Below are 20148 nucleotides of genomic sequence, written 5' to 3'. Positions count from 1 at the left end.
TCTCAGCTAGCTGCCTTCTTCTCTTGCCTGGGTTAGTGTAACACCTTCCTAATAAGTTCCTCTTGTCTGTGACTTCATCCTCACCTCCCTCTTAATCCACTATCTACACAGTGATTGAAACAGGATTTCTAAAACATCAATCTGACCACTTCTCTCCCCTGTTTAAAGTTTTTCAGTGGCTTTCTGCTGTCCTGAGTTTGAAGTAAGCATTCCTTAACAAGGCTTTTCCTAATCTGGGCCCTGCTCATTTTTACATCTTTCTTCTCTCCCACTTCATAGTGTAAGTTCCAGCCACTCTGAATATATCTCAGTTTCCCGGTCCCACTATTCTTTCTCTACTGGTTGATCCGCTTGGGTGATTTTATAATTATTAAGGGAAGAGCTGAAAGTAAAATAAGCTAAAGGAATTTTTTTTTGTAATATAATCCCTTAGACCTGTCTTAGAAGTATATATTTTTAAATGATTGCAAAGACAATCCAGAACAATTTTATGGATTCTCATCGTAATTTCATCCTTTCAAATTTAACACCATACCCTAGAAGATCAATATAACGGAGAGGGAGGGGAAGATTAAAGGTTTACCTGCTTTGCTACTTTAACTTCTATATTTTTCAGTCCTGGGATTTGCTGAGATATGTAGGCACCAAAAATACACTGAGATATACATACTTTGTGTCCTGTATCAGTAGACCAAATGAATGTCAACATTATAAAATTCTTTCATATCTTCAAGGGGAAAGATTGCAAGTATTTTGATGCAGTGAGACAGTGAATGTAGCATATCTTGGGGATAGCTCAGGCTTGTACGATAAGGAAATACAGGAAGTTGTTGACCTTGACATTACTATACAATAGTTGCTTCTCTAGACTGTCAGGCCTGTGGGAAGAGCCCAGAGTGTTTCCAGCTCTGGTCCACTCTGTGAACAGCTCATTCACTGCTTGCATCATCTCCAAAGTGTGCTTGTTTGATGAAATTTTACTTGCTTTCCTCCAGCCACTAGTTCCTCTGGAGGCAACTCATTCCATTTAGAACAGGTATTTCCCTTCTGTAGTGCTTGAGTTAAGCTAAAATGTGTCCCCTTGAGCCTTGATGTGTTTGATCTAGTTTCATTCAGGTTCAGCAGTGGGAAGAGCAGGAAGAGTGCGATCTTGCCTTTTAACTTAGTTGGGGTTCTAATCATCTGTGTATAGTATTTACTTATTTATTTTATTGGTGCATTGTAATCATACATATTAGTAGGTACAGGATGGTAGAAGCATCACTCCTTTATCCCTTTCCTAATTCCAACCCCATTCCCTGCCCCCTCCCTCCTTCTCATGTTGGGCTTAGTGATTGACTTTGATGTGTTTGTTAATGAACATCATGTGCATTAGAGTGTTTCCCTCTCCCCCCTCCCATTCCCCTCTGTTAAGTTGCCTTCTTTACTCATCTAAGGTTTTTCCTTCTTTATCTCGAGGCCTACCAGTGTCCCATTTTCCCCCTAGATTCCCCAGATTAGGGAGAGCACCCGACATTCTACTTTTTGTGACTGACTTATATCACTTACCATAATGTTCTCCAGTTCCACTCATTTCTCTGCAAATGACATAATTTTGTCCTTTATTATTGCTGAGTAAACTTCCATTGTGTGCATATCCTGTAGTTTTATAATCCGTTCATCTGTTGATGGACATCTTGGCTGGTTCTATAGTTTGGCAATTGTGAATTGTGTGGATGTGAACAGATATGCATGCATTAGTTTGGTTTCTGTTATTTGGGGTAAATACCCAGAAGTGGTATTACTGGATTAGATGGTAGGTTCATTCCAATTCTTCTGAGGATCCTACATACTGTTTGCCAACGTGATTGCATTAATTTGCAATCTCCCCAACAACGTCCTAGGGTTCCTACTTTTCCACAACCTTGCCAGCATTTGTTGTTATGTTTTTAATGATTGCCATTCTAATTGGGTTTAGGTAAAATCTCAGGGTAGTTTTGATTTGCATCTCTCTGATTGCTAATGATATTGAACAATATTTCATATACTTATTGGCCATTTGAATTTCTTCTTTTGTGAAGTGTCTGTTTAGTTCACTGCCCCAATTTTTGATGGAGTTATTTGTTTTCTGAGTGGTAAGTTTCTTGAGTTCTCTTTATATTCTAGATATGCCCTCTATTGGAGGAGTTGCTGGCAAAAATTTTCTCCCATTTTGTCAGTTTTTGTGCCAGTATCATGCCATATATATATATATATTTTTTTTTTACCATGGCTTTGTAGTATAGTTTAAAGTTAGGTATTGTGATACCTCCTGCTCAGTTCTTGTTGCTCAGAACTACTTTGGCTATTCTGTTTTTTCTGTTGTTCCAAATGAATTTGAGGACTGATATTTCTATGTCTATGAAGAATGACCTTGGTAATTTAATGGGTATTGCATTGAATCTTTAGATGACTTTTGGAAGAAAGGCCCTTTTGATGATATTTATTCTGCCAATCCAAGAGCATGGAAGGTCTTTCATCTTTTAAGGTCTCTTTTCTTTTTTCAATGTTTTATAATTTTCCTTGTAGAAGTCTTTTACCTCCTTGGTTAGGTTATTCCTAAGTATTTTATTTTTTGGGGGAGGATATCCTGAGTGGAAGTGTTTCTGGATTTTCTTTTTCAGTGGATTTATGGTTGGCATATAGGAAAGCTTCTGGATTTTTTTTTTTTTTGGTGGTATTGGGGTTCCTGGAAACCCTTCTACCTCCGGGCTACACTTCCAGACCTATTTTATATTTTTATTTGGAAACAGGGTCTCAAGCCAGTGCGGCTGGCTTCGAACCTGCATGATCCTCCTGTCTCCGCCTCCCAAGTGTGGGGATTACAAGTGTGTGCCACCACGCCTGGCAGCTTCTGAATTTTTAAGATTGATTTTGTATCCAGACACTGTTGAATTTGTTGATCAGTTCTATCCACCTTTTGGTTGAGTTGTTGGGTCTTTTAAGTATAGTATCATGTCATCTACAAATAGGGATAGTTTTAGTTTTTCTTTTCCTATTTGTACTCCTTTGATTTTCTTCTCTTATTGCTCTGGCTAGAGTCTCAGGTACTGATGTCCATGATAATGGACATCTTTGTCTTGTTTCTTTTTTTAGAGGGAACTCTCACAATTTTTCTCCATTTAATATAATGGTGACTTTGGGGCTATTGTATATTGCCTTTATGATGTTGAGTTATATTTCTTCTGTTCTGATTCTCTGCAGTGCTTTTAGCATGAAGGGTGCTGGAGTTTTTTAAAATGCTCTGATTTTAATAATTTTCCATCTTCTACTGGCTTTGGGGTTAGACTGTTTCTGTTTTTCAAGGGCTTTGAAGTGTATCATTAGATTATTATTATTTTTTGGTGATTTTCTGTTCTTCTTATGTGAGCACTTAGTGCTTTGAATTTTCTTCTTAATACTGCCTTCAAGGTATCCCAGAGGTTTTTATATGTTGTGTTTCTATATTTGTTTGTTTATAGAAATTTTTAAATTTCTCTCCTTAATTCTTCTAGGACCCATTCCTTATTCAGCAGTATGGTGTTCAGTCTCCATGTGTTTTTGTGGTCACTCTGAGTTTTCTTATAGTTGATTTCTAGTTTCATTTTATTGTGGTCTGAAAAGACTCAGGGGATTATGTCACATTTTTTGAATTTGCTAGTGCTTGCTTTGTGGCCCAGGATGTGGTCTATTTTGGAGAAAATTCCATGAGCAGCTGAGAAAAATGAGAATTCAGCAGTAGTTGTGTAGAATATTCTGTATGTGTCTAATAGGTCCATTTGTTTTATGATGTTCTTTAGGTCTGAGTCATCCTTACGGACCTTTTGTCTAGAAGATCAATCTAGTGGTGTGAGAGGTGTGTTGAAATCTTCCAGTATTATTGTATTGGGCTCTATGTTTGATTTAATGTTCTGAAGAGTTTGTTTTATGAAAGTGGCTGTATTTATGTTTGGTACATAAATGTTAACTATTATTATTTCTTCTTGCTGAATTGTTCATTTTACAAATAAAAATGACCTGCTTTGTCTGTTCTGATAAGCTTAGGCCTAAAGTCTAATTTGTCTGATATCATAATTGCTACTTTTCCTTGTCTTTAAGTTCCATTAGCATGGATTAACTTGCTATAGCCCTTCACCTTTAGTTTGTGACTATCTTCTAAATTGTGTTTTTTAGGCAGACTATAGATGGATTCTTGATTTAGATCCATTTTGCCACTTTATGTCTTTTTATTGGGGAATTGAGGGCATTTATATTCATCATGATTATTGAGAGATGATTTTTAATTTTTAACATTTTGAGTTAAGTTCTGTGTGAGGTAGTATTTGTTCTTCTTTGCTTGGTTGTTTGGTGGAAATTATTGTTTCTTAGGTTCTGGCATTTATTTATTAATTCTTCTTTGTAATTAATCTCTTTGAGTATTTTCTCTAGTGCTGAATTGGAAGTCATAAATTCTTTCAGCTTCTGTTTGTCATGGAATATTTTTATTTCTCTGTTGAATTTGAGAGATATTTTTTGTGGTTAGGATATTCTTGGCTGCAAGTTGTTTTCTTTCAGAGTTTGGAATATGGTACTCCAGGCCCTTCTGGATTTCATAACTTCGTTTGGGATGTTTGGAGTTATTCTTACTGGTTTACCTCTGAATGTCACTTGATCTCTTATTTTTGTTGCCTTTAAGACTCTCTCCTTGGCCTTTATGTTAGTCATTTTGATTATTATGTGGCATGGTGAACCTTTTCTCTGATTGTATCTAATGGAGTTTCTATACCTCTTTTTCTATTTTTGGAAAATTTTGGATATTACTTTTCTGAAAAGATTATTAGGTCTTTTCGGTTCAAATTCTATTACCTATTCTATGCCTGTTATTCTTAGGTTAGCTCTTTTAAAATTGGCTTGTATCTCTTCAATGTCCAATTCATGCTGTCAAATTGTTTTTTCTAAATTATATACTATGCATTCATTTTTGGAATGGTCATCTTCTGAAGGTGAGATTCTATTTTCCACGTGGTCTAGTCTACTGTTATAGTTTGTATTGATGCCTTCACTTCAATTATTACATTCTTCACTTCCTTCAAGGCTTCTTTTTGATTCTTGTTCAGGGTGTCATATTGGTTTTTTGTTCCTTCATTTCTTTCAGGCTCTCTCTATGAATTGTTTTTGGAAATCCTGTATCATTTCTACTATTAAAGTTCTGAATTGTCTTTCTGATAATCTCTGTAATTCTATATTGGCGGGTTTTGTTATTATAGGATTGTGGGAGCTCATTGTTTCTTTGCTGTTTATTCTTCTCATGATTTCCGGTTTTTTAAGTTTATATCTTTGTTGCTTTTGATAGCTTTCTCTCTGTAGGTTTCCTATGTCTACTTTTTTCTTTCTTAATAGTATCTTATTGTGGAGGTAGATATTTACCACTAGGTATGCCTTATAATTGAATAGCCTCTACTATATGGGTATTCTCTGTTCTTTGTTGTATATTAATCACCCTTTGATACTGACCTTGAAAACTGTGTCCCCTATCACCTCACTGTTGTTCTGTCTGCAGATCATCAGTACTGAGTTGCATTTACTCTGGGGCTCCTTCTGCCTGCTGCAGTGGTGATGTTTATGGGTTCCAGGTGTTAAGGTTTGGGGTACTGTCTGTCACTTCTGTTTTAGGGAGTCAGCTCAGAGCAGAACAATTTGTGCCCTATGTGGGCTGTTGGGCAGTTGCTTCTGTCAGCTGTGGTTAGTTTGTCCTTAGTGTCTGAGAGTCCTTTCTGGTGGTACACTTCTCTGGTCCAATTTTAGCAGTAGAGATTTAGAGGTGTTATCTGGTATATACCAGGACAAGGTGCATTGTATTAAATGGTGAAGATTGAGTGAGGAGGGAGAAGCCAGAGTAATGGGTGCAGGAATCAGGTAAAGTATAGGATAGGATCATGTAGAATGAGAGTTTGAGTGTAGTAAGGTAATATGGGGTAGAAATTACAGATAATGAATATATAGGAGGATTCTAGTAGCCAGGGTAGAGAGTCTAGTCATTTGAAATGAATTTATTACAAGACAAAAGAATAAAAAAGGGATGGAGAGAAGAGAGTAGATAGGAAAGAAAGAAGCAGCTTGTAAAAGGGATGGGGAAGAGAGGAAACAAATAATCACAAAAAAAGCAAAGAACAAAACAACCACATAAAAACCCCTACAAATATATAAGTATAGAGCAGATTTGGCCTTTGCAGTCCTCCTGGATCTGTGTGCATACTTTCAGTCGTTTAATTTCTACTCACTGTAATAGGTTCTCAAGCATGTTACAAGTGTTCTCATTTGCTCCCTAACCTATAGCAGTGAAGTCAGCTTGCAGCCCCACTTTTGGGTCTCCTGCAATGATTGGGACCCTGGCCTGGTACCTTTCTCTGTCAGTGCAGGCGCTGAGTGCCATTGGTGCCTCCCATACTGCATGCCTGGGTCTTTGAGCTCTCTACAGGGCCTGTCCCTGTGTCTCTCTCTGCCTATGCAGGCAACAGATGCCATTGGGGCTCTGTGCTTTCCACAGACCCTAAGCCTGCATCCCTCTCTGCCTACACAAGTGGTTGGTGTCCAATGAATCGTGGGGGCTCTGAGTTTCTTGAGAGAGTGTTGGGTTGGTCTGATTTCTTTCCAGGTGCCACAACTGAATGTCCTGTGACAATCTCTGGAGGCCCTGCAAGGGCCTCTGGACCTTTCCCGAGCCTCTGCTGTGTCTGACAGTAGCCTCCAACCCAATCTTCACAGGGGTAAACCGAAAAGTCTCAGGCCCACTCTAGTCCCTGATAAGCTTAGGGCTAAAGTCTAATTTGTCTGACATCATACTTGTTATTCCTGATAGCATAATTATTGGGCTGGGAAGTCTTTTGCTGAGGTGGGTAGTTAACTTACCAGCACCACTCTGGATCTCTGGATGGAGAGTTGGGCTGAGCTGCTGCTGCCACAAGTTCTGGCTGGTCATCTAGGCAGTTGATCTCTTTTGAGCATGGAGTGAGGTGCTGACTGGTTATGATGTTAAAGATTTGCAGCTGCTTATCTCACATCATGTTGTTGATCTTAGCTGGGGGTCTCTAGAAGCCACAGTGCTAGCAGTCCTGGCAGTAGTCAGGCCAAGATGGTGTGGCTGGCCACTGGCTGGTCCATTCCCCAGATGAGGCACGTGTGGTACTTTGCTTTCCTATGTTCTGTCTTCTAGCTTTTGTTCCATCGTGGCTCAATATTTTGCTGCTTTGTTCAGTTTTTCCCTGCCCTTTTCTCTTGCCAGGAAGCTGCCTTCACAGTGATTGAGTTCTGAGTTTCACAGCAACTGAGATATGTTGCTTCCCCTAGTCTTCATCTTGCCTCCAAGCCCGTGTATGGTTTTGAAACAGCACATAGAAGCTATTCAATAAGTGGTTACTACTATTTTTTTTTTCTGCAGGTCTGGGGATGGAACCCAGGGGCATTCGACCTCCAAGCTACACCCACTGCCATAATTTTTATTCTTTATTTTGAAACAGGGTCTCACTAAGTTGCGGAGGGCCTCACTAAGTAGCTGAGGCTGTCCGCGAATCGCAATCCCCGTCTCAGCCTCCCTCCAGAATGCTGGGATTACAAGTGTGCACCACCACTCCCAGTTTACTATTTTTAAGCAAGGAAGCAGAATTATTTATTACATGATAAGCTCTTTGCTAGCCAAATGTTCTTGTTTCGATAAATTTCCACAAGACATTTCTTCAGTATTTGATTTGCGTTAGACACTGTTTTAGGTCTTTAAAGATAAGGTCTGGGACCTCCAGGGACCCATACTGTAGCTAGGGAGATAGAAATTGAATACTGATAAAACAAATATAAATTTGTAGTATATTTCAAATGTAAATGTCACATGCAAATTCACTGAATATTGAAAACATAGAAAACAGAAGCCTGATATGGTGGTGCATGCTTGTAATCCCAGCATTTGGGAGACTGAGACTGGAGGATCACAGTTTGCGGACAACCTCAACTACTTAGTGAGGTGCCTTTGCAACTCAGTGAGACCCTGTTTCAAAATAAAGAATAAAACATAGGGCTGGGAGTGTCACCTGGATGTAGAATGCCCCTGGGTTCCATCCTCAGTAGCGAAAACAAACAAACAAACAAACAAACAAAACATAGAAAACAGAAGTTTGGAGATTGGTCATGAATAGTAAAAAGTCTACTCCCAAAACTGGTTGTTTAGTTGTTTCTCCTTCATAGTACTTATATATTCTGTATTTATGATGTCAGTGGCTTTTCCCCCATGTGCTTTTCTTGACAGATACTGGTGATCTGAGTTGCAAAAGAATAGAGAATTATACCTTAGTTTCTTGGAACTGCAATCTGGGTGCCCCCCAAAGCTGTTTGTGGATTTGTTTGAGTAGGCAGTCTTTGCTATATATTATCTCCTAATATCACACTCTGCACTGTGCAGTTGCAGCTTAGAATGTGGGAATTTCAGTGCTAAAGCATAAATCTAGATTCACAATGTTCGGAACAAGCCGATCTGAGCTCAGATTGTCCTCGGTGTAGTCCTTGTAGTCTGTTTATCTTTCTGGTTTGCTCATGTTGGTTTGGAGAAAAGTGAACTTTTTAGTTTTGAAAAATTTCAGACAAAGTATTCTTATTTTATGTATATAGAAAAAATAAGCTAATTAGTAAATGAAATAGAAGGCTGTCTCTCTACTGAATTTATCTTCAAAGCGAGGGCTTATTGGGCAATTAGATGAGCCAGAAACCATTTCATTGCAAGGACATAGTCTAATTCAAACTGGCTTAACCAAAAATGGAATTGTGTTAGCCCAGAAACTGAACAGTACACAGAAAACTAGCTGCAGCTCTGACGGGATTAGTGTCTTTTGGAGTCAATCTGCCTTTCTCTCTTTCTCTCTTTTTTTTTCCCCCCGTGTCTGGGGATGGAACCCAGGGGCATTTGACCTCTGAGCTACACCCCCAGCCCTATTGTTTTTATTCTTTATTTTGAAACAGGGTCTCACTAAGTTGCGGAGGGCCTCACTAAGTAGCTGAGGCTGTCCACGAACCGTCATCCTCCAGTCTCAGCCTCCTGAATGCTGGGATTGCACGCGTGCGCCACCACGCCCGGCTAGGGACAGTTTTGAATGTACCCTTCTAGGTTGATTAAGAGCAGCACTTTTGAGAAGGTCAGGATTGTTACACAGAAAGTAATTTGCATGAGATTCTTTTATACTTCATTTCTTTCTTTACGAGGGCTTTATGACATCTACAAGAATATAATAAAGACAGTGGGTATGGATCTCATCAAGGTGTTTGATCAAAGTCTTCATATCCACGAGGACAGACTGACAACATTTGGATTGGGTCAAAATTCTTTATTCAGAAAGTGTTTCCGACCCCCTGTCTATGAGACGTGTGATAAGAAATCAGCAGGGGATGGTGTAGACATTGTCCCCGCTGTTGTGGATTAACTCACCTGCCGTTCTCATGGACACTTTCGCTGGCAGATCACAGGGCTGTGTCCTTTGTGCTCTCCTGCTTGGCTTCTGTTGACCACGGATATGTCCCACTGGGCCTTAATCTCAACACAGATTCGATTCCTTCTTATCATTCTGTTTGTGTTTTTCCCCCCCGTTCCTGTTAGTAGTCAGTTTGTGAACATGGGATTATTCTTGCCTCTTTTCCACCTGTCCAGTTATCTAGTATTGTGAGAGTTTTCCTTAATGTTTTTAATTATATGTCTCTTTTTAATTGCAGCTCTCCTTTGTCAATAGATATGTTTTGTTGGTACTGGGGATTGAACCCAGGGGTACTCTATTATTGAGTTATACCCCCCAGCTCTTTTTACTTTTCAGTCTCACAAAGTTGCGGGACTGGCCTTGAACTTGTGATCCCCTGTCTCAGCCTCCCAAGTACAAGGATTACAGGTGTGTAACGCTTTATCCAGCTATCAGTTTTGATTCTTCATATTTGTTTCATTGAAATAAACTTCATATTTGTTTCCTAGTCATATTAATTTTCTTCACATACATTTTTGTACAAGTTATCTACACTGTTATGAAATTTGGGATAATCATAATAATAATAATTGGGGATAGTTGTTAGAATGAAGCATGAATGATGTGGATAAAGTGCCTAGTGCAGTCTGTCATGTCACAGAGATCAGTTATTATTAATAATAATTATTATTAATAATAAGCAGTCAGTTTTTTCCCTGGCTGCCCCCAATATACTAATTTCTTTCTTCTCTAATTCTTACATACTGGGCATTTCACATATATCCTTATGTTTTATTAATTCTTCTCAGGAGTATATCTCTTCTCTTTGCTGGTAGAACTAGTTTCTATAGGAACAGAGACCCTGTAAGTCATCGCATCCTTGGCATCATGAGCTTTGTGCTGTATACTTTCAATAGAAATTTCTTGAGGTGAAGACGATGTTTATTATGAGTTCAAAGAATGCTTATGCAAATGAATAAGCGATTAGTACTGAATAGCCACGAAAGAAAACCTAGATTTAAAAATTATAAGCATGTACATAGGGACATTTAAGATAGCAGAATTAGTTGTTTTATAGATGCTGTTGCATTTTTATTTGGCATTTGTGAGTAAATCCTTAGCATCGGTCCTGGATTGAGTCAGGCCTGCCTGGAGAAATACCCTTCTCCTAACACTGGTTTTGGGAAGCCATCGAGTTGAGATAAATGTGGAGTGTATACCTGCCTGTCTGCTGGTGCTGCTGCTGTGCCTGGATGGGGAACCAGGAGTTGACACGTAGGCCTTGGGTCTGTGGGACCAGTACAGCATCAAAGTTTGGTGGAAAATGGGAGGCTGCCTTTCCTCTCTTTCCAGGTGACTTACTCATTCTGTGGCGCTTGCAAACGACAGACCCCAATGAGATGAAGATGATGGACCCGCCATGTCTCCTTTTTACTATGCTGAATATATGTAATAACTCTGAGACTGAAGGTCTGTGTTGCTTCCTGAGTCTGAACATGAAATTAGACGGTAACAACTGCTGGGTCATTACAGCATTCTCAGTCCAGCCTGTGGAGATTTGAACACTAGTACCACACCGATGATTGTCACATGCTCATGGGAATTTTTTTTTGTTTAATTTTTATGAAGCCAAGAAATAAGTAGCTGTAGTAGATCTTACATGGTGTAGCCGGGATGTGGTGTTTCTAATGCTTTGACATGTGTTTCTTTTGCTCATCAGAAATCCCCGTCATTGATTATATTTGAACTTTTAAAATCAGTTATCCTCACTAAAAAGAAATCAAAGCAATTGTTATTTGGGAACGTGCTTTTGCCTATTCCATCTGCCATGGCAGGAGTTTTAGGTGACTTCCTTCTCTGGACAGGTGAGACCATTGGCTCCAGATCCGGGCACCGTGGAAGGTAGAGCAAACCTCGCTGGCCCTGCACATCCACCTTCCTCCTTTATAGATGTGTAACTGCAGCCAGAGAAGTCACACGACTTCCCCAAGGACACAGGAGCTGACAGTGAAAGTGGGAGGACACCCGGCTCTCCTGTTTCCCACCCCAGTGCCCTCTGAAGTGCTATCTCTTTTCTTAGCACCCCATTCATTAAGATTTCTTCGCTGCCTGAGTTTTCCTCCTCTCTCCTGACAGCCTACTGCATCAGAACCATCACTCACTGAACAGGTGCCCTTGGTAGTTGTATGTGTGAGAACTCTGTTATATTTTCCCAAGGAAGAATTTGCACTTAGTCACAATTATCTAAAAATACACTGGTCATGAACTTACGCTTTTTTTTTTTTTTGTCATTATGTACTCAGCTAAATACACTGGAAATACAGCTAGGGCTTTCCTTTATAACAGGGCCTTTCATTTGAAGCTAAGTGCACTCATGATAGGCTTCCTTGGACCTGTTCCAGAGTTATCTATTTTATCTTTTGCAGCAGCAACTTAAGAATATATCCTCATTTCAGAAAGTGGTAATTTACTTCTTGTTAACTCCCAGGCCATTTAGATTAAAAGATACTTCCTTAGGGGTTATGGCCTGTTATTCTTGCCAAGATGGTTAGCCCGCTAAATGTTCTATTCAGCCATAATGATTCATTGAATGTGCTATTGAACACTTAAGTATCTTTAAAAGAACTAACCCAGGTGACTTAAGATTTTCTACATGTAGAACTTCAGGCATTTAAACTGATCTTCCAATTCCATTTTATTTTAACACCTTTAATTGAGACATTAAATTGTCTATTGGGTTTATATGTTTCTGTATATATCCAATTCAGAGAAGCAGTAGAAATAAAATGAGCCATATATAACATGTTCTTTTTTTTTTTCCAGAAAAGTGAGATAGGGAATTTTCTCCATTGAAAAATCAGGACAAAAGTTGGTTTCAAGGAAATTATGCCAGTAAATAAAATTTGGCCTTTGCCTTCAATGACTTTGGCAAATACTGGAGTCAGATTTTCTGGTGTGGGTTATTTGAGTGACCTCCTTACCCGTCACACTTTCCAAACTGACCTTAACTCAGCTAGAGTGTTTAATTGTACCACTTGAAAATTGCCTTCATCAGAAAATAAGCTTAGATTCTGTAGTAAGATTCAAAAATGAGGAAAAGAGGTATTTTTAAAATTTTCCTCCTGCTTTTGGGAGGGTCCCCTTGCCTTTGCGTACTATCTTCCCTCAGCTTGAACGACCGTCTTCTTTCTCTGCCTGTTGCAATATTGATCATGCTTACGAGTTGGCATAAATATTGTTCCTTCAGAAGACTCTTTAGATTTCTTAAGTTAATGTACTTTTCCTTAGATAGCATGGTAGAAATAAGGAGACATAAAGGAAAGATGAGGAAGCCAGGCGTGGTGGCATGCGCTTGTAATCCCAGCACTTGGAAGGCTGAGACAGGAGGATCGCAGGTTCTCCGCCAGCCTTAGCTACTTAGTGAGGGCCTCCACAACTTAGTGACACCCTGTTTCAAAATAAAGTATAAATAGGGCTGGAGTATATCTTGAAGGTAGAATGCCCCAGGGTTAAATCCCTAGTAGTGAAAAAAAAAAGTCAACCCCCCTCAAAACAAAACAAAACAAGAAAACAAAGGAAGGATAAGGAAAATGTAACTTTAATATGGAAGCCTGTGCTAAAACTTCTCAAGCTAGTCACTCCTCAAGCCAGACTTGTCAGTCCAGATTGCTGGGGAATTTGCAAATTTTTACTCACTTAGGTTAATTCTCCTCCACTCTGTTATCTATCCTCAAAAGAATATATGTTGATTGGTTTAGCCAGGCCACACAAAAGGTGGAAAGATGGCTGACACCATGCTGGGAATGCTGGAAATTCACTCACTTGTAAAATATCTTGAAATCAGTAAATTATCACCTAGGAATAGTTAAGTAAGGGAGATACTATTCATCAACTGGGCCTAGAGGGGTGTTAGGTCATTGGTGGTGTGCCCCTGAAGGAGATAATAGGACCAACCCCACCCTTTCTCTCTATAAAATGAATGACTTTGTTACACAAAAGATCTGGAAAGATGACCTGACCATCTAAACAGGAAGCCCACTCACTTGTGATTTCCTTGGGCACTCTTTGTTAGCCATTCCACCTGTGGGTAGTTTAAGCAGAAGGGATACCTGTTGGCTACACAGTGAGGCCCCCTCCAGGGCCCAGAAGATGGGCCTAACACCCCAGATGGAAGGTGACCAGAGCATAGCCCTATGATTTTGGGGCTGAGGCCATCCTCACACACCTTCCCTTGCCACACCTCGACAGGTTTCCCTTGAAAAAGAGCCATGAACCTCCAAGGCGGTGTCTCTCACTCTGGAGCTGGCCCACATTTTCCCTCGATTGTGCATTTCTTGCTTTCCCCAATAAATCTCGAAATCTCTGACTTGCTTTTGCTGAAGTTGTTTTCATCACACAAGCCAAGGACCCTGCCAGTCCTGAGTTGGTTTCCCTGGTCTCTTGTCACTGAGAACGTCTTCTGACCTCACAGAATTGTCTCTTCTCCCATGACATTCCTATGCATTTCTTCCTGTGTTAGGACATCTCAGTGTGCTTTGTGTTAAATCCCATATATGTAATTTAAACCATTTTTCTTTTTACTTTTATACTTACAGGGATTAGGAACCCATCACTTAACAGGGAAGCCCATTCTATTTTAGACCACCTTATAAAAGGTTAGAAAGTTATTCTCTGTGTTAAGTGTATGCCTTCATGTACTTTTACTGGGCAGTCCTTTTGCCCTTAAGAGAAACATGTCTTTAGACATTTTTCTTAGTGAGTTTGGCTTAACACAGTACTGGTGAATTTGAGCTACCACTTTTTCCAATATCTTATATATCCTTTTAAAAATTCTATACTCTAGAAATCAGGTTATTCTGAATATGAACTATACCCTAGCCCAATTTTATTTTATTTTTTAAATTTTGAAACAGGGTCTCACAAAGTTGCTGAGGCTGGCCATGAACTTGTGATCTTCTATTTCAGTCTCCCAAGTACTGAGATTACAGGAAAGTACCACCATGCCCGGATTATACTTTGAATATTTATTTATTTATTTATTTTATTTATTTATTTATTGTTATCTTAGATTGAATCCAGGGGCATTCTGCCTCCAAGCCCTACCCCTAGACCTTTTTATTTTGAAACAGTGTCTCACTAAATTGCTGTTAAGTCTTGTGTTTCTGAGGCTGTCTTTGAACCTGTGATCCTACCTTGGTTTCCTGAGTACTGGTATTACAGGTGTGTGCCACCATGCCTAATTAGTTTGGATCTTAGCTGTCCCCCAAGGGCCCATGTGTTGGAGGCTTGGTCCTCAGGTCATGGCTTTGCTGGGAGGTGGTGGACCTTTGGGAGGTAGGGCCTAGTGGGAGGTCTTAGGAAATTGGTGGTGTGCCTTTGAAGGAGATAATAGGACCAGCCCCACCTTTTCTATTTCTTTCATATCCTAGCACCCCTCTCATGAGATGAATGACTTTGTTATACTCTCTGCCATGATAAGCTGCCTTGTCTTGATAAGAGCAATGGGTCTGCCTAACCATGGACTGAAACCTCTAAAACTGTGAGCCAAAATGAGCTTTTCCGCTGTATAAGTTGATTGTCTTGGGTATTTTGTTACAGGAATGGAAAACTGTCTTGGGTATTTTGTTACAGGGATGGAAAACTGACTACCACATACAGTTCATACCTAGCAATTATGTGTTGAATGAAATAATGGTTGCAAGTGCAAAGGAATGCAAACATTAGAGCATATAATTCATTAGTGTTTATTTTTATGCTAATCATCTATAAAAACAGATTTGCATAAATTATTTATAAACAAATGCGCAATACAAGCTAATATTTGTAGGTCCTTCTTATGAGCAGTTTCACTTTCTATGATTCTGTTTGCCTTTAGCCATCTATGGTCCAAAAATATTAAATGGACCATTCGAGAAATAACAATTCATAAGTTTTAAATCGTGCACCTGCTTGCACATGTATAGCGTAATGAAATCTTGAGACATTAGTCTTTTTCCCACCTAGGGCATGAAGCATCCCTTTGTCCAGTATATCCATGTTGTTTATACTACCTGCCTATTAGTTACTTTGTAGCTGAATTAGTTATCAGATCCACTCTTGTGGCTTCCCAGTGTATGTATTCAAGTAACCTTTATTTAAAAATGACCACAGAGCTGGGTGTGGTGGTGCACACTTGTAATCCCAGTGCTTGGGAGGCTGAGACAGGAGGATTGCACAGGTTTGAAGCCAGCCTTAGCTATTTACTGAGACTCTCAGCAACTTAGTGAGACCCTGTTTCCAAATAAAATATTTAAAAAATAGGTCTGGGGGTATACCCTGGAGGTAGAAAGCCCTGGGTTCCACCCCTAGTAACACACAAAAAAATAAAAAAATAAAAATGACCACAAACCAAAAGAATGGAGATGTTGGCAATTCATATATGCTAAAGAGAAGCTGTAAAGTGCTTCATTTAAGTGAAAAGATGAAAGTTCTTATCCTAATAAGGAAAGGAAAAGGAAAAAAAAAACATATACTGAGGTTACAAAAAGGAAAAAGAAACATATACTGAGGGTACAAAGTGCTATAGTACAGCCGGGCGTGGTGGCGCACGCTTGTAATCTCCGCGCTTGGGAGGTGGAGACAGGAGGATCGCGCTGGTTCGGAGCCAGCTGCAGCTACTTAGTGAGGCTCTCAGCAACTTAGTGAGACCCTGTTTCCAAATAAAATATAAAATAGGTCTGGGAGTGTAGCCCGGAGGTAGAAGGGCTTCCAGGAGCCCCAGTACCACAAAAAAAAAAACAAAAAAAAAAAACAAAGTGCTATAGTACAGTAAGATTTTTTTGAGATAACACATTTATGTAACTTACTATAGTATATGGTTATAATTGTTCTTACTAGTTAGTATTAATTTCTTGCTGTGCATAATTTGTAAATTAAACTTTATCATAGGCATTTACATATAAAAATCATAGTATATATTGGGTTTGGTACTATCTGAAATTTTAGATATCCACTGTGATTCTTTATATGTGTCCCTCAAAGATAAGGGGATCTACTATGTTACTATATTACCACTGGATAAAGTGGTAGGGAACCTATGAGATGAAAACTGAACAGAAACAAAAGGTGTTTTTTTTTCTTTCTTTTGAGTCAAAGCACTAAAATCCATTGTAAAAATTTAAGTGTTCTTTGGGTGTAGTGATACAGGCAGTTGGGATCATTCATAAGAAGGTTTGAGATAACTTAGTTTATTGTCTAGACCACTTATTTTCAAACTTAAAGCCATGACTCAGTAGTAGCTTTTTAATTCATTTCAGCAGCAATAAAAAAAAAAGAAGGAAATAGGAAAAATAGGAAAGAAACTTTTGTTTAAGTTAGGAGTGTGTGTGTGTGTGTGTGTGTGTGTGTGTGTGTGTGTTGTATATGTAAAACAGATTGTGATTTTTTTTTTTTACTTATTTTTTTTGCAGTACTGGGAATGGAACCCAGGAGCATTCTACTTCTGAGCTACACCCCCAGCCCAATTTATTTATTCTTTATTTTTAAACAAGGTCCCCCTGAGTTGCAAACGGCCTCACTAAGTAGCTGAGGCTGTCTGCGAACTGCTATCCTTCTATCTCAGCCTCCCGAACAAATGCTGGGATTACAAGTGTGTGCCACCACGCCTGGCGATTGTGATGTTTTATGTCAAGTTTTTATTTTAAACTTCTTTACTGGTTCATTGTAATTGTACATCACAGTGAAGTTCAGAGTGAGGAAACACACATGCACACAGCATTCCTTGCGTGTTTCCCTCTGGGGCCTTCCCTGCTCCCCTGCCCCAGAGAGTACAATCTCTAATTGGTTTCTAACAATCTCTCTCTGTAGGTTTTGTTTAATTTGTCCAAAATACATTGTGTAAACTACCTAGCTGTGTAGGCAATAGTGAACTAAAATCACAATACTATAGGTTTTTTTTTTTTCATCCTTTTAAGAATTGAGGCCTAGCGTAAAATTGGACAGAGAAATGAAGGTGAAGGTGTTAGGAGTCCAGATTTAAAGCCATAGTCTCTGTCTTTTATTTTCTTCTTTTTTTTTCTTCTGTACTGGGAATTAACTTCGGGCATTCTACCTCCAAGCTTTACCCTCAGCCTTTTTTATCTTTTATTTTGAAGCAGGGTCTTGCTAAGTTGCCCGGCATTTTGCAATTGGCAAGTGATCTAGGCTGGCAACTCCTGGCTTTAAAGTTCACTGAAACATTTGTAGTTTGTTCATCTGACTTGTTTTCTTTCCAGTGTCCACTGAGGTCGGTCCAGCTAAGAGGTTGGGGATTTGGAGGACTGGGAGTACAGCCAGTGGGCAGACTGCAGGGGTCTGGCAGTGTTGGTAAGGGCGATGGTGAAGGAGCAAGGGCAGGCCAGGGTGGGCTGTGGAGACACATGGAGCAAGGGCCAAGAAGACGTGAGAAAGTGTGTGGAGGGGGACCTGCAGGGATGCAGAGCGAAGTCCAGTTCTTCCGCCTTTTCCTTCCCACCCCTCCTTACAGCCCTGTTCTATTTCCCCTTTCTAGCTCCCCTTTACCTCCTCTTTCTTTCCCATTACCTTCTTGTTATCCCTCATATACATACATACATGCATACATACATACATACATACATATTACCATTTAAGCAATCAATATATATTTTTTGGTGGTACTGGGGTTCCTGGAAGCCCTTCTACCTCTGGGCTACACTCCCAGACCTATTTTTATATATTTTTTTGGAAACAGGGTCTTTTAAGCCAGCGCGGCTGGCTTCAAACCTGCGCTATTTTCCATTTTGTTGGAGTATAGTTTTTCAAAGTAGTTTCTGATAATCCTCTGGATTTCTACACTGTCAGTAGTAATTTCTCCTTTTTCATCCCTTCATAATTTGGGTTGATTCTCTTTTTTTTTAGTTAGGTTGGCTAGTGGTTTATCTGTCTTGTTAAGTTTTTCAAGAAACCGGCTTTTAGTTTTGTTGATTTTCTGTATTTTTTTTATTCTCTATTTCGTTAATTTCTGCTCTAATTTTAATAATTTCCTGTCTTCTACTGGCTTTGGGGTTCAATTATTCCTGCTTTTCAAGGGCTTTGAGGTGTGTTGTTAGGTTATTTATTTGAAGATTTTCTGTTTTTCTTATGTGAGCACTCAGTGCTATAAATTTTCCTCTTAATACTGCCTTCAAAGTGTCCCAGAGGTTTTGATATGTTGTATCTTTATTTTCATTTGTTTCTAGAAATTTCTTGATTTCATCTCTTACATCTTCTATGACCCATTCTTCATTCAGAAGTGTGGTGTTCAGTCTCCACTTGTTTATGTTGTTTCTCTGGGTCTTCTTATAGTTGATTTCTAGTTTCATTCCATTATGGTCTGAAATGACACAGGGAAGTATGTCACATTATTTTAAATTAGCTAGTGCTCATTTTGTGTCCCAGGATATGATCTATTTTGGAGAATTTTCCGTGAGCAGCTGAGAAAAATGTAAACTCCTCTGTAGTTGGGTGAAATATTCTATATGTGTCCAACAGGTCCATTTGGTTAATGGTGTTCTTTAGTTCTGAGGCATCTTTACTGACCCTTTGTCTGGAAGATTGGTCTAGTGTTGTGAGAGGTGTGTCGAAGTCTCCCAGTATTATTGTATTGGGATTTATGTGTGACTTCATGTCACAAAGAGTTTGATTTATGAAAGTAGCTGCACCTATGTTTGGGGCATAGATGTTGATTACTGTTATTTCCTCTTGCTGGATTATTCCTTTTACCAGTAAAATATGACCTTCTTTGTCTCTTCTAATAAGTTTGGGTTTGAAGTCTAACTTGTCTGATATCAGAGCTGCTACTCCTGCTTGTCTTCGAGTTCCATTAGCATGGATTACCTTGCTCCAGCCCTTTACCTTGAGTTTGTTCCTATCTTTACTTCTAAGGTGTGTTTCTTGTAAGCAGCAGATGGATGGATTCTGGCTTTTAATCCATTTTGCCACTTTATGTCTTTTAATTGGGGAGTTGAGGCCATTTACATTCAGTGTGATTATAGAGAGATAATTTTTAATTCCTAACATGTTAAGATTTTATTTCTGTTTGAGATACTGTTTATTCTTCTTAGCTTAGTTATCTGCTGGATGGGAAATCTTGTTTCTTTGGTTCTGGCATGTATTACCTATTTCTTCTTTGCAGTTAATCTCCTTGAGTATTTTCTCTAGTGCTGGTTTTGAAACATAAATTCCTTTAGTTTCTGTTTGTCATGGAAGCTTCTTATTTCCCCATCTAATTTGATACAAAGTTTTACTGGGTAGGAAATTTTTGGCTGGAAGTTGTTTTCTTTCAGAGTTTGGAATATGTTACTCCAAGCCCTTCTGGCTTTCATAACTTGGTTTGGGAAGTCTGGAGTGATTCTAATTGGTTTGCCTCTGAATGTCACTTGGCCCTTTGTTTTTGTTGCCTTTAAGATTCTCTCCTTGGCTCTACATTAGTCATTTTGACAATTATGTGGCGTGGGGATCCTCTTCTCCGATCCTGTCTAAAGGGAGTTCTATAAGTTTCCTGGACCTGTGTATCGACCTCTTGCTCTATGTTTGGAAAATTTTCTGCTATCACTTCCTTGAAGAGATTATTGATCCCTTTGGTTTTACCTTCTTTTCCCTCCTCTATTCCAATTATTCTTAGGTTAGCTCTCTTAAAATGGGCCCATATTTCTTCAATATCAAATTC

At 39.2% G+C, this 20148-nt stretch overlaps 1 protein-coding gene across 1 annotated transcript in view; it reads left to right on the top strand.

Annotated features, from left to right (window-relative positions):
* LOC308259452 (5-formyltetrahydrofolate cyclo-ligase) overlaps window positions 1-20148 on the top strand; it is a gene marked incomplete at both ends in the record, with an annotated part of 70237 nt that overhangs the window by 10281 nt on the left and 39808 nt on the right. The window lies entirely within an intron of this gene.

The sequence above is a fragment of the Muscardinus avellanarius genome (genome assembly GCF_963383645.1).
Source record: "Muscardinus avellanarius genome assembly, chromosome: 3".
NCBI classification, from domain to species: Eukaryota; Metazoa; Chordata; class Mammalia; order Rodentia; family Gliridae; genus Muscardinus; species Muscardinus avellanarius.
This window is presented reverse-complemented; position numbering and strand designations above follow the sequence as displayed.